A 17,878-nucleotide genomic window follows, 5' to 3' on the forward strand; every position below is an offset into this window, starting at 1 on the left:
TAACTCCCCTAGAGTATCCCTGGAATGCTGAGGTGGGGGAGAGATGTAGCTTATCTAGTTTTGGAAAACATTCCCTACACCAGTGAAAGGATAGACCCATGTTTTGTTAACTAAGTGCTAATAACAAATATGATAAAAACAGAGAAGCCTGGAAGACTTCTCTGGGTAATTCTCCACTTGAGCTCCCTTTGAAGTGATATCAGGTAAAATGAACAAGACCAGAAAGAAACAAGATGATTATAAGTGGAAAGAACAACACAACAGTAGACACTGGACACCATAAAATTATAATGATGAAGATTGGCCCCAAAGAAGAGACAAGAGAAGGTACTTCTTTGCAGAGGTGAGGGACAATGGTTGGGGAATCTTGAATGAGTTCAATATCGTAATGTGTTGGTTAATTTTACTGAATTTTTTCTTCTTTTTTATTTTTTGTTAAAAACAAATGGCTCTCGGGAGGTATGGAAGGAAGGCTATATTATGAAATGTAATGGATGTACAAAAGATAACGATATTTTAAAATTTTTAAATAGTTCTTTAAGTCACTTTAAAGTATCATAATATAGCACTCACAAGGATTTAGCCATCTAATTCAACTTCTCTTTGTCAAGAAGGAAAATGAGAACCCAGAGAAGTATAATTTGTCCAAGATTCATTCAACTGAAATTGAGGCTGAGAGAGACTCAAGTGGAGCCCAAATCTCCTAGACTGATATACTGCAGAAACAGGAAAGAACCTTAGAGAACCTCTTCTCAGAGGAGATAAAGCCTCAGGTTTAGTATGAAGGTGGTATTCGAACCTTGGGCTTCTTATTCCCATTCCAGGGATCATTCAGCTGTGCTGCAAAATGCAGGTCTCTTCCCTGGGAGAAGTGAGGGCAGGACACAGGGACTAGCCTTTTCTGATCACTGGCCCCTCCCCTCATGGCAAGCTGGGTCACTAGATGGCATGGTGGCTACACTAAGGGACTTGTGGTCAGAAATTAAAATTCCACCTCAGACACTTCCTAGTTGTGTGTTCCTAGACAAGGTAGTCGACCTCTCCCAGCGGCTGAAAAAGCCCTTGACCTTTCTTAAGCACACTGCAGCCTAAACCGGACAATACAGCAACCTTCTTTGGAAAGAAGTGGATTTAGAACTTTCTCAACCTTCATTAAGGTGGAATAAAGAAGGGCATAGATGACAGAGGTCCTGTAGACTCTGAACCCCAACTTGTCCTTCCATTCCTCATCTTGTGGTGGAGACCCAGACTATGCACTTGGTCTAGGACTGGGGGGATGAGCTTCCTGGGAATGGGGGTAGGGTTTGGTCCCCACCTCACTTCCAACCTCTCTATTTGCCTCCCTGATATCATAGCCCTCTTTGAGAAGAAAGGACAAATAACAATCCAACCTTTTGCCATTCTTTTCTCAAGAGTATCTCTCTTTGCCTGTCGCTAGCCCCTGTCCATACTCTCTTATTACAAGACAAGATGCCTTCTTCCTCAGAGAAGTACAAATGTCAACCTTGCTGAATTTCTCACCCTGAGGCAAAATCCAAATCACCTCACCCTGGTTATAGTTCTGGACATTGTGTCTTACCGTTGCCTCTCAGGTTGGGATCTCCAGCTGGGGAAACATCTGTAGCTGCTTCTTCCTGACAATTATTCTTCCTTTTCCACTCAAAAAGGACCAAAATGTTATCACTATATTGGGGACATGTACTGTTTGTTTGATTATGGCTGATCAAACCAATATAAACTCAAAAGTCTCTACCACAGGTCAGTTGAACCATATGAACCAATAGAACATGCAGCATTTCATGCTTAGTCTTCAGCTTCCCTATCAAAATAAGGGAAATATATTTATCATGTGCCCAAGACCAAGATTAATTATGCCCACAATTTGGTTTTGCTTTATTATTCTTTTCATTTGTGTTATTATAATAACTATGTGTTTGTATTACTGTATAATTGTGCATTTTATCTAAGGTCACTAGGTGGCAAAATAGCCAGAGCAATGGACTTGTAGTCAGAATTTAAATACCACTTCAGATGTTTCCTAGTTATGTGTTTTTAGGCAAACTAGCTGATTTCTCCCAGCTTCAGTTTTCCTGAGCTGTAAAGTAATAATAACACCTGTCTCAAAGTTGTAAGAATCCAATGAGATAACATATATAGAAAATTTTGTAAACCTTAAAGCACTGAGTAAAAGGTTGTTATGATTATTCATTTTTCAGGTCCTGATTATTTCACTCTAGTGGTTCATTCAAGTCTTTATATGTTACTCTGAATTCTTCAGTTTTTCCTCAGAGCTTTGCTTGAATATTCCCTTGTACCATCTCTCTCATGAGACTTTATTTGCTATTCACCAGAAATCTCTGAACTCTGCAAATATTTCCCCCGCTCCACCTATCATTTGTTCTGCTTCATACAGCCTTGAGATGGTTATATTGCCAAGGAGAATATTTCCCAACTACAAATAGGGAGTAAATAGTGATGAGTTTAGAGCTCATATATTCATTCTCCAAATCAAGTTTTAATACATATACAATCCTTTTCCCATTCTCTTCTCAAGAACAACCCAACACTTACTTAAATCCTACATCGCATGCAAGTACTGAGCTATGTATTAGGAAAAGAAGGAAGGAAGGAAGGGAGAGAGAGAGAGAGGAGGAGGAAGGAAAGAAAGAAGAAAGGAAGGAAAAAGAGGGAAAGGGAAAGGGAGAGAGGGAGGAAAGAAGGGAAGAAGTAAGGAAGAAGGGAAAGAGGAAGGAAGAGAGGGAAGAAGGAAGGAAGGAAGGAAGCAAAGAAGGAAGGAAGGAAGAAAGGAAGGAAAGAAGGAAGGAAAGAAGGAAAGAGGAGGGAGGGAGGAAGAAAGAAGAAGAGAAAGAGAGGGAGAGGGAGAAAGAGAGAGAAAGGGAGGGAGAGAGAGGGAGAGGGAGAAAGAAAGAGAGAGAAACAGTCAGAGAGAGAAAAGTAGGGAGGGAGGAAGGGAGGAAGAAAAATAGAGATAGAGAGATATAGCCATAAATATGACAGACTTTTTCTCTTGTGGAATTTACAACTGAATAGATTAAGACACATACACAAATAACTTGATGTAAGTTAAATTAAGCTGTGTGTGTAGGATACACATAGGCAAAGAACAATGAGAATTTCATCGCTGGGGAGGTCACTTTTCCCTTGAGATGAAGGGAATGGAGTAGAGTAGAATAGAATTAGGGAGAGGTCCCCAGAGAAGATTGCATCTGACCTGGACATTGAAAAAAGAAAGGGACTTAAATGAATAACAACAAAAAGGCTACATTTCAATTGATTTATTTCAGTCATATATGACTTTTCATAATCTCAGTCTTTGGCAAAAAGACTGGAGAAGTTTGCCATTTTCTTCTCCAGCTCTTCTTCTAGATGAGGATCAGAGTTGACTGTTCAGAGTCACACAGCTATTAATTGTGTAAAGCCAGATTTGAACTCAGGAAGCTGAGTTCTTCTGACTTCCAGATCTGCTATTTCATCATTATGGCACCACCTCACTGCCTTCTCAAATATTAACTAGGATCATAGATTTAGAACTGGAAAATCATTTGATCCAATCCACTCATTTTGTTGTATTGTTCCATTGTTCAGTCATGGCTAACTCTTCCTGATCCATGGATCATAGCATGACAATCCCATTCATCCTCCAATATCTCCCAAAGTATGTCCAAGCTCATGTTTGTTGATCATGTTTGTTTCTTCCATGTACTGTGACTCAGTAGTAAAGAGGGTTCTGGACTTGAAGTAACTTCAAATCCCAGCTCACTATGGGACCCTGCCCAGGGGACTTAACCTCTCTTTGCATAAGTTTCCTTATCCGTAGAAGGAAGGGGTGCGGTAATGGTTTCTAAGGTCCTTCCTAGTTCTAAATCTATAAACTTATTATATTAAACTTTAACACTCAGTAACTTTTTGCACAAACATGGACATATGGATCCTGGAAGTAAACTACTATCTATTAACATTCAATACAACAGATTTTTATTTATTTATTTTTTATTAGTGACACTGGAATTCTCTCATTGCAATTTCTCTCTATTATCACAATACCCAATCCACTCTATGAAGAAATAAGAAAGAAAGCAAAAGAAAGCATACATCATTTCGAGGACACTAAGGATTCTTATCAGAAATAGGGGAGAATTTCAAATGATCAGGAAAAAAGTCACATTATTACTACTAAAAAGGTAATGAATTATATCTACATGACCTACTTCCTCATTTCTACAGGTTTTTAAAGTTAAAAATTGAGCTCCAAATTATTTCCCTACTTTCTGTTCCTTCCCCACTTGTTGAGAAGGAAAGCAATATGATATCAATTATACATGTGAAACCATGCAATATATTTCCATTTTAGCCATGTTGAAAAAGAAAACAATAAAAAGGAAGTAATGAAGAAAATAAGGGTTGGTAGGGAGTATACTTCTGAGTTCATCAGTTCTCTTTCTCTGGAAGTGGACAGCATTTTTCATCAAGGGTCCTTTGGAACTGTGTTGGTTAATTCCATAAAAATTTTTATAATAATCCACAGACAAGACAAGACAAGACAAAAAATGAGAAAAAAAAAAAAATGAGAAGGGCACAGATAGGTTTCACACATACATTGTTGCCTTGTTGTTATTTAGTCAATTTAATCATGTCCAACTTTTCAAGTCCCCATTCCTCTCTACACCACTTAGTTACTGAGAGAAAAAGAAATAAGTTCCCACTATGCTTATTGTTTGATGACTAGAGAAAGTGTTAGATTTCAAAGATCAAATACACCTTGATAAAAACTTTCTTTGAAGATAATCTTCTATGTATCTGTTAAAATCATAATATTATCTTTGATAGATATAATATCATAAATAACTTTGGCAGTCTTTTGATTATAAACATTTAAAAAGCATAAAGTAGGAAAACATAAAGTAATTTTTTTGTCTGTGACAAAATCCACCTTTTCAATCAAGGTTTATGCCACCAACATGGAGTTTGTCTAGCTTGTTTTTATTTAGTTATGTTCAATGCATGGTGACCCCATGGACTGTAGCATACCTCCACTCTGCAGAAGTCTGTCCAAACTCATGTTCATATCTTCTATGACACAGCACTATGTATCCATCTCAACTTATGCTGTTCCTTTTTCCTTTTGCCATTAATTTTTCCTAACATCAGAATCTTTTCCAATGACTCCCATCTTTTCATTATGTGGCTAAAATTTTAAATCTTTCAGTGAATTTCTTTAAGTACTGACTGGTTTGATTTCCTTGCTGTCAAAGGGATTCTCAGAAGTCTTCTCTACACCACAATTCCAAACTGTCAATCCTATTGCACTAAACTTTCCTTATATTCCACAACTTTTATAGCCATACATTGCTAGTGAAAAAAAAGCAGTCTCTGATTTTTAGTATGTCATGCAGATTTGGCATGGTATTCCTTCCAATAATCAAATGTCTTTTAATTTTGTATATGCAGTGATTGTTGACTGCAAACATATACAAATCTGACACTGCTTCCATTTTATTTATTTATTTATTTATTTATTTATTTATTTATTTGTTTGTTTGTTTGTTTGTTTGTTTGTTTGTTTATTTATTTATTTTTGGCTAGGAAGTGATGGGACAAGTTGCTAAGACTTTAGTGGTTTTTTTTAAATACACATACACACATATATAGATATACATACATATATATCTATATCTATCTATCTATCTATCTAGATATATATAAAGTTTCAAGTCAGCTTTTATAATCTCTTTCATTCTCATCAAGAAACTTTTTAATTTTTCTTACACTTAATTCTTTCTCATTTTCTGCCACCAGAGTGGTATCATCATTGATATTTCTGCCAGCAACTTTAATTTGGCATTTGACACATTCAGCTTGGCATTTCACTTAATGTAATCTTCATATAAGTTTAATAAACAAATAACAATATAAAGCCTTGTTGTATTCCTTTCTCAATTTTAAACTAATCAGGTGTTGCATGTACAGTTTTCTCAGGAGGCAAGTAAGATCTGGCACTCCCATCACTTAGATTAGACTTTCCACATTTTTTTAGTGACCCAAGTGATGTTATGATGCCCAAGAAGAAGCTCTCTCCTACCTTATGTATTGAATGAATCCCAAGTGGATGATATGCAGAAGAAATCTCCAGATGAAAGGGTATAGACGTATTATTACCTGTACTATTGAAGCACCTAGGTGGCTCAGTGGATAGAGCAGCAGCCCTGAAGTCAGGAAAACCTGAATTCAAATCTGGTTTTCCTAGCTGTGTGACCCTTGGCAAGTCATTTAACCTTAACTGCCTCAGGGGGGGAAAAAGACCTGTACTGTTGTCCTCCCTTCAAGTGATTATTAAGTATCACACACAAGGATCCCAACCAGCCAGAATACTGAACTGGTCAGATCCATTTCCTTTGATTATAAATTAATTAAAATAAATTAAATTTAAAAAGGGAGGACAGAAAACTATAAATATGAGGGAGATAAGAGGGGAATTCAGCTACCCAGATTGTTCTGCCTTATCAAGAGTCTAAAACACTGGTTTTAATTAAGAAGACCTGGATTTGAATGTTGTCTCTGATACTTACTAGCCATGTGACACTGAACGAGTCAATTTACCAATCTCAACCTCAGTTTCCTCTTCTGTAAAGGGGGAAGAATAATAGTACCTGTCTCACAATGTCATTGGGAAGCTACCTGCTAACAATTAATTCACATTAATGCATGTGAAAAACTATGTGATTATCAGTTACTATTATTACAAAATATAGTTCACTGGAGTCAAAGTTCCCACTCACCCTCTGGATATGTCTCACAATCAATGTGCCCATTCTGATGCTGGCAAAATATTGGCATTAATAAGAGAAACAAGTGACCTAGTGGACAGATAGGGATGCAGTATGCACTTTAGTACTATGAGACAATCCCTATGTTTTTGCCTTTTGAGTGCTTTATTCCTGTTTGTCTAGTGCAAGTTTTTGTGCAAAGCCTGGCATGAAGATGGTGAGGGAAGTACTGGACATATGGTTTCAATGAACTCCTTCTATTGGTGTAAGTTAGCACTTTCTCTACAATTTATAGACTTAGAGAGTTGCCTAGAACACTTACATAATTTGCCAAGAAGCATGGAGCCAATATGTATCAGGGCAGATTTTGATCTTAGATCTACCTGACTTCTAGGGACAGCAAATTAGCATGTGATAGTGCTGAGTGCATAGTGGAGCATATTGAGCTTAGAGTTAGAAAGACTCATTTTCCCAAGTTCAAATCTGGTGTCAGAAACTTTCTAGTTATGTAACCTTGGACAAGTCACTTAACTGCCTAAGTTTTCTCATGTATAAAGTGAGATGGAGAAGAAAATGAGAAAGTATTCCATTATCTTTGCAAAACAAAACAAACAAAACAAAACAAAAACAAAAACAAAAACCAAACCAAAACAAAACAAAACAAAAAACCCAAATTGGACCATGATGCAAAACAACTGAACAGCTTTGCTCCAAGGTCAGCTCTCAAGTCATTCTTTTTGAAATATAATAGGCATTTAATAAATGCATTTCAAATTGAATTGAATCTGATTGCTTAATAAGTCATCTAGAGGAAATGCAAATTAAGACAACTCTGAGATACCACTACACACCTGTCAGATTGGCTAAGATGACAGGAAAAAATAATGATGAATGTTGGAGGGGCTGTGGGAAAACTGGGACACTGATGCATTGTTGGTGGAGTTGTGAAAAGAATCCAACAATTCTGGAGAGCAATGTGGAATTATGCTCCAAAAGTTATCAAACTGTGCATACCCTTTGATCCAGCAGTGCTACTACTGGGCTTATATCCCAAAGAAATACTAAAGATGGGAAAGGGACCTGTATGTCCCAAAATGTTTGTGGAAGCTCTTTTTGTAGTTGCTAGAAACTGGAAAATGAGTGGATGCCCATCAATTGGAGAATGGTTGGGTAAATTATGGTATATGAAGGTTATGGAATATTATTGCTCTGTAAGAAATGACTAGCAGAATGAATACAAAGAGGCTTGGAGAGACTTACATGAACTGATGCTGAGTGAAATGAGCAGAACCAGGAGATCACTATACACTTCAACAATGATACTGTATAAAGATATATTCTGATTGAAGTGGATATCTTCAACATAAAGATCTAATTCAGTTGCAGTTGATCAATGATGGACAGAGGTAGCTACACCCAGAGAAGGAACACTAGAAAAGGAGTGTAAAATGTTTGCACTATTGTTTTTCTTCCCAGGTTATTTTTACCTTCTGAATCCAATTCTTCCTGTGCAACAAGAAATTTGGTTTATAATCTATATCTAGATTATACTGTAACACATTTAATATATATGGGATTGCCTGTCATCTAGGGGAGGGAGTAGAAGGAGGGAGGGAAAATTTGGAAAAATCAATACAAGGGATAATGTAAAAAAAAATTACCCATGCATATGCATTGTCAAAAAAATAATTATAAAATTAATAAATTATAAAAAAATATTTGGTACAAAATTGTAATTGTCAAAAAAAAAAAAAAAAAAAAAAAAAGGATTTTTTTTCTGTTCTTTTAATGTATATTATAGTCATTGTCTACATTATTTCCTGACTGATTATTTCACTTTGTCAGTTCATATGAGTCTTCTTGTACTGACATGGCTTCTTCATATTCAAAGTTTCTTATAACATACATTATATTCCATTACATTATAACATACATAACATTCCATTACATTCATATCACAACTTGGAAATTGCCAATTACTACTAATTTATTCTTGGCTATCTCCAAGTAGCCTCTATTTGCCTTATATGACTGAAAACAAATGACTAATAAGTAGATATTGTACAGGGTCATAAATTAGAAACATTGGCAATTAAAACTGCATTGGAAACATTTGAAAGAAAATGGCCTTCAATGAGAATACACAAGAATTTACTGTTTTTCAAAGAAATTCCAATTCTCTCTAGCTGTATACAGTGTTTGCTTAATTGTTCTGTTTTCTTTCTGAGAATGACGTACCTTCTAGATGATCATTAAAAAAAAAAAATCAATATTCCATCACATCATCTAGAAATGGAGAAAGCACTCAGAAGAACTGGAGCTAAATCTAAACTTACAAGTTTAGGTTTATGTATACATGTTGTTTTCCCCCATGTTTTGTCTTTGAACCTAATGCCTAGAAGAGATTGGCAACATATTCAGTGCTTAATAAATGATTTTATGGATTTGCCAGGAAAATGAGGCTATGACTTCAATACTATCTCAAGTAGTTAGTAATTATTCCATCAACCAAAGGAAATATAGTAAGCCATCCATGCCCACAATATTTTGCTGAGCGTAAATCACTTGAGCTCATTTGGATGAAGCAAAACATTTGCTGGCATGTCCAACTGGTGATCAATATTGCCATTATAAGTCATGTATGGCGAGTATATTTCTCAAGGAAGTAACATTTATTGGTTATAACACTATTTCAGAGTGGGGAAAGATTTGATTTATGCCAGAGTTATAGAAAAGACTAGAAGTACAATTACTACCCAACATGTGTAAATGGCAAAATACCAAGTATAATATCAGACAGTTCCTACAATTCCTGACTTCAGTGTAAGTGGGCAGTGTGTCTGTCAATGGCAGAATTTGCTGACATAATCATAGGGGCAGGAGAGGAAATAAGAAAACATACATGACCTAAGTTCTTTATCTCAGAGCAGGGAGATCAGGTTTGGTCGACATATAAAGTACATAGCTCTCTCCTGGGTTTTGGATGCTGATGGTGATGTCAGGTCCATTAATTGTGAGTGGTAAGGTAAATCTAGTAACCTGCAAGGTAGAACTACCCAAAATGCTAAAAGTATGACCAGAATTGTATATACTTTTTTGTAAATTGTGTGCTAGATAGGATACTTCTGTCATACCTAAATAACAGAATTTTCATAGCCATGATATTTGATTCTTATAAAGGGTGGTTTTGAGAGGAATATAAGGTCCAGGAAATTACAGATTTGCACAACACTAGATCTGTAGAAAGCCAAAGGAAATTCATGCCCCTAAGTGAATGAATTTCTTCTACCTGTGCAACACATCTAAAAAAGATCATACAGGATGGCATGACAACTAAAATCATACCATTTAAGGCTTTGTTGAAGGAACCTGGAAGAGTACATAGGTGTAGAATTTAACTTTTTTAGTAATAGACCAATGGGTGGATATTTATAGACAGAAATGTATATTTTAAAGTAGCTAACATTAACATAGTCTTTACTATATTAGCACAGGATCTGTGCTAAGTGCTTTACAATTATTATCTCATTTGATTCTCAAGACAATCTTGGGAGTTATATACAATTAACCTTTTTAATTGACTTTTTAATTAATTTACCACTCCCCCTTTATAGGTGAAGAAATTGGGGCAAAGGGTTTTTTGTTTGTTTTTTGCCCAGGTTTACATAGTGATTCCAGTTTTAACTTGATTTACTGACTCCCACTCCAAGTTTTCATATAGAAAAAAATTATAAAGTATTATAAACACTATATTATTTTATTTTCATGAAAACACTGAGAAGTAGGTACTACTATTTACATATGATGACAGATGATTTTACAGATGATTAAGACTTACCCAGAATTACAGTTTAAGACTAGGTCTTCCTATCTCCTATAGGCTTGATGCTCTATCCACTATAGCCTAGCTATCTCTGATCATTTATCTAGGACATTGTAGAATGGACTGAGGCTTTGGGAACAGGTTCTCTTCTAATTCTTAAGTATCTAAAATTTGTAGCACAACCTTTTTAGGGGCTAAAAGGAAAAGTAGTAGTAAAAGAAATGGGCAGTCAGATGACATTATATGCATGGAGCTCTGAGCCTGCATCAGGACTTATCTCCCTTAATTCAAATCTGGCCCCAGACATTTAGTATTTGTGTGACCCTGAGTAAGACACTTTCATTTGTAAAATGAACTGGAAAAGGAAGGAAACTGATAGCAGCTAGCGGATAGTAAACAAAAGAGTAAACTGATAGCTAGCAGATGAAAGTGGTAAAGTCCAGGTGTTTTAGACCTGTAATGTGCTTCTCAACCTTCCTCCCTTACCTCACACTTCTTGGGTCTCAGTAGCTTTCAGTCAAATCAAGCTTTATACAGTTTATGAGGAAATATGGTCCTAATAAATGCAATTTCCCTGGAAACATTGTTAGGCATTCTACTAGTAACTAGTATTAGTTACTATAATAATTATTATATAATAATAATTATATAATAATACTATTGTAATTAGTACTAGTAACAGTTCTAAGAAGCAGTGTGGTGTAATGAAAAGAGCTCTGATGATGGAGGCAGGAAATAAGTTTGAATCCAAATTCTGATTGTGACTAGATATATGACTCTGATAAGTTACAACCTATCTGAATTTTTATGCAAAATGAAAATCATACTACTTATATGTTAATGACAAGAAAAATAACTTTGTAAATCTTAGAACATTTATTTATAACTACAATATACTTATTAAACCCACAATGGGCTTAATAGTAGGGGTAAGACTACCTATACTAGAAACACAAATACCATTTATATTGTTTCTAGGAGGAAATGTATGAAGTTCCAAATAATTTCTATAGACATTAATAATTTGGGAACTATCTAGAATGAAAAAAATTTAAATGAGAATATTTTAAAATAGATTATTCTAAATAGGTTTACTATTCTTTCAATGTTAACATGATATAGTGTATCTATTCATAGCATAAATTTACATTACAATTCATAGAAAAATTACAATCGGGGCGGAGCCAAGATGGCGGAGAAGAAACACATGTCTCTGTGAACGTCCTCACTCCCTCACAACCAATTAGATAAATTAAGTCTCAGAATTAGCTCAGGACTGATAGATACCATAAGGACTGGAAGCACGACTTACCAGCTGAAGAGAATCTGGAGTTTCAACAGGAAAGGTCAGTTCTCAGGGGAGGAATAAGAGAGACCAGCACAGACGGTGGGGCAGTGGCACACTGCGCCCATTGCGCTGGGAAGGGCTCTGGGATCAGAGAAGCCACTGAGGTAAAGGAATCTGGCACAGGCTGTTAGCTCTTCTCTGCTAATTATTTAGCAGTTCAGAAGAGAAAGCCAAAATATTTTAAAACTCAGATTAGATTTTCCCCGGACCCTGGAGGTGACTCAGCAGATCTTGGCACCAGGGGGTGTGGCCTCAGCTACCTCCTGAGAATAGTTAAGAGATTGACAAGTGGGTGGATACGGCCCAAGGCAACACACACTGCCTAGCTTAGCTGGAGGGAGTGGAACTCAGCTCCAGGAAGTCCCAGAGAAGCGGAACCTTTGAACTAGGGACCGCGGTTTCTGGCAGACACTTCCAGTTTGAGCACAGGGGCTTTTCATGTCACCTGCTGCAGACATCCACTCCCCACCCGGACACATAGGCTGGGCTTCGTGCTGTCTTCACTATTCTACGCCCTCGAAGCACAGTAGTGCTAATCACCTCTGAGGCATTTCCAGGGAGGGGGTGGGGAACTCTCTCCCAGAGCTCTATCTTAGCTCAGGTGCAGGAGCCGCTGCATCCATCTGGTCTGGGAGGAAGCTGGTAAAGAAGTAAATAAATAATTTCCTACCCCAGGGACAGACCCCAAAAGATTTTTTTAAATATGAGCAAAAAAGCTAGAAAAACCATAGATTCCTTCTATACAGAGAAAGAGCGGGTATCCAACCCTGAGGAAGTTAACAGCAGAGAGTCAGCAGATAACAACCCAAAGGGGAACGATCCCTGCCCCCCATCACATAACTTTATCCTAGAAGAAACTCTTAAAAAATTGAGGGAGATTGAAGAAAAATGGGGAAAGGAAAGGGAAGCTATGATAGAGAATAACAACGTCCTGAAATTGGAGTTGGAAAAAATAAAGAATTCACAGGAGATGCAGGGAAACAAAATTTATGAATTAGAAAAGGTTAAAAAAACACAGGAAAGTAGGATTTCTGAATTGGAAAAGATAAAAAAGTCTCAAGAAAATAGAATTTCTGAATTGGAAAAAGAAAATAATTCTCAAAAAAAAAATTAGGGAAATGGAAAAAAATTCAATAGAGCAAAATAATTCATTTAAAAACGAAATTGGGCATTTACAAAAAGAACTAAAAACTGTGAAAGAAGAAAATAACTCCTTAAAAGTCAGGATGGAACAAATAGAAATGAATGATTCACAGAGAACCTAAGAATCAGTCAAACAAAACAAAAAAAATGAGAAGCTGGAGAACAACGTCAAATACTTACTGGGAAAATCTATAGACCTGGAAAATAGATCTAGGAGAGATAATCTGCGGATTATTGGACTTCCAGAAAACTATGACCAAAAAAAGAGCCTAGATTCTATTTTACAGGAAATTATCAAAGAGAACTGTCCAGAGATAATAGAAACAGAAGGGAAAGTAGATGTGGAAAGAATTCATCGAACTCCTTCTGAAATAGACCCTAAAAAAAGAACACCACGGAATATAGTGGCTAAGCTGCAGAATTACCACACAAAGGAGAAAATCCTGCAAGCAGCTAGAAAAAAACAATTTAAATACCAAGGTGCCACAATAAGGGTCACCCAAGATCTGGCTGCCTCCACATTAAAAGATAGAAGGGCCTGGAACCTGATATTCCGTAAGGCAAAAGATCAAGGACTGCAACCAAGAATGAACTACCCAGCTAAGTTTAGCATCTTTTGACATGGAAGAAGATGGTCATTCAATGAAACAGAGGAATTCTATATGTTTCTAAGAAAAAAACCAGACTTAAACAAAAAATTTGATCTACATCCACAAGACTGAAGAGAAACAGAAAAAGGTACACAGAACCCTTGAGAACTGTAACTCTGTTGTGGGTATATAAAAAATACTCAAGGATAATTTGATTTTACTGATATAAAAGAAAAAAAGGGGGCTGTAGTAAAGGGAAGGAGGTCGGTTCAGAAAAAGGGGAAGGAGTGATAAAAAGAGGGAAACTACATCCCAGGAAGAGGCATAGAAAATACACCATATCTGAGGGAACTTAGTGAGGGGGAGAATCATTGTGTGAATCTTACTCTCATCAGGAGAGGCTCAAAGAGTAAATAATTAACATATTTGTTTTTCAGAGAATTTTCTCTCACCTCATTAAAAGGGGGGAGAGGAAAAGGGAAAAGGAAAAGGAGAATAAGTGAAGGGACTTGGAGGGAGGGGGGAGGGATCCTAAAAAAAAAAAAGAGGGAGGGTTGCGTGTCACAAGGCGGGGTCTGTAAATTAAATATCGGGGAGGGGGATCAGGGGGGTCAAGGGAAAAAAGCATAATCTGGGGATAATACGATGGCAGGAAATACAGAATTAGTAATTTTAACTGTAAATGTAAATGCGATGAACGATCCCATCAAACGGAGACGGATAGCAGATTGGATCAAAAAGCAGAACCCTACAATATGTTGCCTACAGGAAACACACTTAAAGCAGGGAGATACATACAGAATAAAGGTAAAAGGTTGGAACAGAGCCTATTATGCTTCAGGTAAAGCCAAAAAAGCAGGGGTAGCTATCCTTATCTCAGATCAAGCAAAAGCAGAAGTAGATCTCGTTAAAAAAGATAAGGAAGGAAACTATATCCTGCTGAAAGGTAGCATAAATAATGAAGCCATATCAATACTAAACATATATGCACCAAGTGGTATAGCATCTAACTTTCTAAAGGAAAAGTTAAGAGAACTGCAAGAAGAAATAGACAGTAAAACTATAATAGTGGGAGATCTCAACCTTGCACTCTCAGATTTAGACAAATCAAACCACAAAACAAACAAGAAAGAAATTAAAAAAGTAAATAGAATATTAGAAAAACTAGGTATGATAGACCTTTGGAGAAAACTGAATGGCAATAGAAAGGAATATACTTTCTTCTCAGCAGTTCATGGATCCTATACAAAAATTGACCATATATTAGGACATAAAGATCTCAAAATTAAATGTAGGAAGGCAGAAATAATAAATGCCTTCTTCTCAGATCACAATGCAATAAAAGCTACATTCAGTAAAAAGTTAGGGGTAAATAGACCAAAAAGTAATTGGAAACTGAATAATCTCATCTTAAAGAATGACTGGGTGAAAGAGCAAATTATAGAAACAATTAACAATTTCACCCAAGATAATGACAATGATGAGACATCATATCAAAATCTTTGGGATGCAGCTAAAACAGTAATAAGGGGAAATTTTATATCTTTAGAGGCTTATTTGAAGAAAATTGAGAAAGAGAAGATTAACGAATTGGGCTTACAACTTAAAAGGCTAGAAAAAGACCAAATTATAAACCCCCAACCAAAAATTAAACTTGAAATACAAAAATTAAAAGGAGAAATCAATAAAATTGAAAGTAAAAAAACTATTGAATTAATAAATAAAACCAAGAGTTGGTTTTATGAAAAAGCCAATAAAATAGATAAACCTTTGGTAAATTTGATCAAAAAAAAGAAAGAGGAAAATCAAATTGATAGTCTTACAAATGAAAAGGGGGATCTTTCCACCAATGAAGAGGAAATTAGAGAAATAATAAGGAGTTACTTTGCCCAACTTTATGCCAATAAATTTGATAACTTAAGTGAAATGGATGACTTCCTCCAAAAATATAGGCTCCCTAGATTAACAGAGGAGGAGATAAATTGCTTAAATAGTCCCATTTCAGAAAAAGAAATAGAACAAGCTATTAATCAACTCCCCAGGAAAAAATCCCCAGGGCCAGATGGATTCACATGTGAATTCTACCAAACATTTAAAGAACAATTAGCCCCAATGTTATATAAATTATTTGAAAAAATAGGGGATGAAGGAGTCCTACCAAACTCCTTTTATGACACAGACATGGTACTGATACCTAAACCAGGTACATCGAAAACTGAGAAAGAAAATTATAGACCAATCTCCTTAATGAATATTGATGCTAAAATCTTAAATAAGATATTGGCAAAAAGACTTCAGAAAATCATCTCCAAGATAATACACTATGATCAAGTAGGATTTATTCCAGGAATGCAGGGCTGGTTTAATATTAGGAAAACTATTAATATAATTGACCATATTAATAATCAAATTAATAAGAACCATATGATCATCTCAATAGATGCAGAAAAGGCATTTGACAAAATCCAACATCCATTCCTACTAAAAACTCTTGAGAGTATAGGAATAAATGGACTATTCCTTAGAATAATCAGGAGCATATATTTAAGACCTTCAGTAAGCATAATATGCAATAGAAATAAACTGCAACCTTTCCCAGTAAGATCAGGAGTGAAACAAGGTTGCCCACTATCACCATTACTATTCAATATAGTACTAGAAACGCTAGCCTCGGCAATAAGAGCCGAGAAAGAGATTCAAGGAATTAGAGTAGGAAATGAGGAAATTAAACTATCACTTTTTGCAGATGACATGATGGTATACTTAGAGAACCCCAAAGACTCTGCTAAAAAGCTACTAGAAATACTTCAAAATTTCAGCAAAGTGGCAGGATACAAAATAAATCCACATAAATCCTCGGCATTTTTATATATCACTAACAAAATGCAACAGCAAGAGATACAAAGAGAAATTCCATTCCAAACAAATGTTGAGAGTATAAAATATTTGGGAATCCATCTACCAAAGAAAAGTCAGGAATTATATGAGAAAAATTACAAAACACTTGCCACAAAAATAAAATCAGATTTAAATAATTGGAAAGACATTCAGTGCTCTTGGATAGGCCGAGCGAATATAACAAAGATGACAATACTCCCCAAACTAATCTATTTATTTAGTGCTATACCAATCAGACTCCCAAGAAACTATTTCAATGACCTAGAAAAAATAACAACAAAATTCATATGGAAGAATAAAAGGTCGAGAATTGCAAGGGAACTAATGAAAAAAAACTCAGAGGAGGGTGGTCTAAGTGTACCTGATCTAAAGCTATATTATATAGCAGCAGTCACCAAAACCAGTTGGTATTGGCTAAGAAATAGACCGGTATCAGTGGAACAGATTAGATACAAAGGACAAAAAAGGGTATATCTATAGCAATCTAATCTTTGACAAACCCAAAGATTCCAACATTAGGGATAAAAATTCATTATTCGGAAAAAACTGTTGGGAAAACTGGAAATTAGTATGGCAGAAATTAGATATGGATCCACACTTAACACCATATACCAAGATAAGATCAAAATGGATCCATGATTTAGGCATAAAGAGGGAGATAATAAATAGATTAGAGGAACAGAGGATAATCTACCTCTCAGACTTGTGGAGGAGGAAGGAATTTATGACCAGAGGAGAACTAGAGATCATTATTGATCACAAAATAGAAGATTTTGATTACATCAAACTAAAAAGTTTCTGTACAAATAATACTAATGCAAACAAGATTAGAAGGGAAGTAACAAATTGGGAAAATATTTTTAAAAACAAAGGTTCTGACAAAGGTCTCATTTCCAAAATATATAGAGAACTGACCATAATTTATAAGAAACCGAACCATTCTCCAATTGATAAATGGTCAAAGGATATGAACAGACAATTCTCAGAGGGAGAAATTGAAACTATATCCACTCACATGAAAGAGTGTTCCAAATCACTACTGATCAGAGAAATGCAAATTAAGACCACTCTGAGATACCACTACACACCTGTCAGATTGGCTAAGATGACAGGAACAAATAATGATAAATGTTGGAGGGGATGTGGGGAAATTGGGACACTAATACATTGCTGGTGGAGTTGCGAAAGAATCCAGCCATTCTGGAGAGCAATCTGGAATTATGCCCAAAAAGTTATCAAACTGTGCATACCCTTTGACCCAGCAGCGCTACTACTGGGATTATATCCCAAA

General features: G+C 35.9%; 1 protein-coding gene across 1 annotated transcript in view; it reads right to left on the reverse strand.

Annotated features, from left to right (window-relative positions):
• Positions 1–17,878, reverse strand: part of BBS10 (Bardet-Biedl syndrome 10) — a 152,701-nt gene that overhangs the window by 127,648 nt on the left and 7,175 nt on the right. The gene's annotated exons all lie outside the window — the stretch shown is intronic.

The sequence above is a fragment of the Sminthopsis crassicaudata genome, chromosome 5, assembly GCF_048593235.1.
Source record: "Sminthopsis crassicaudata isolate SCR6 chromosome 5, ASM4859323v1, whole genome shotgun sequence".
In the NCBI taxonomy this organism is placed as follows: domain Eukaryota; kingdom Metazoa; phylum Chordata; class Mammalia; order Dasyuromorphia; family Dasyuridae; genus Sminthopsis; species Sminthopsis crassicaudata.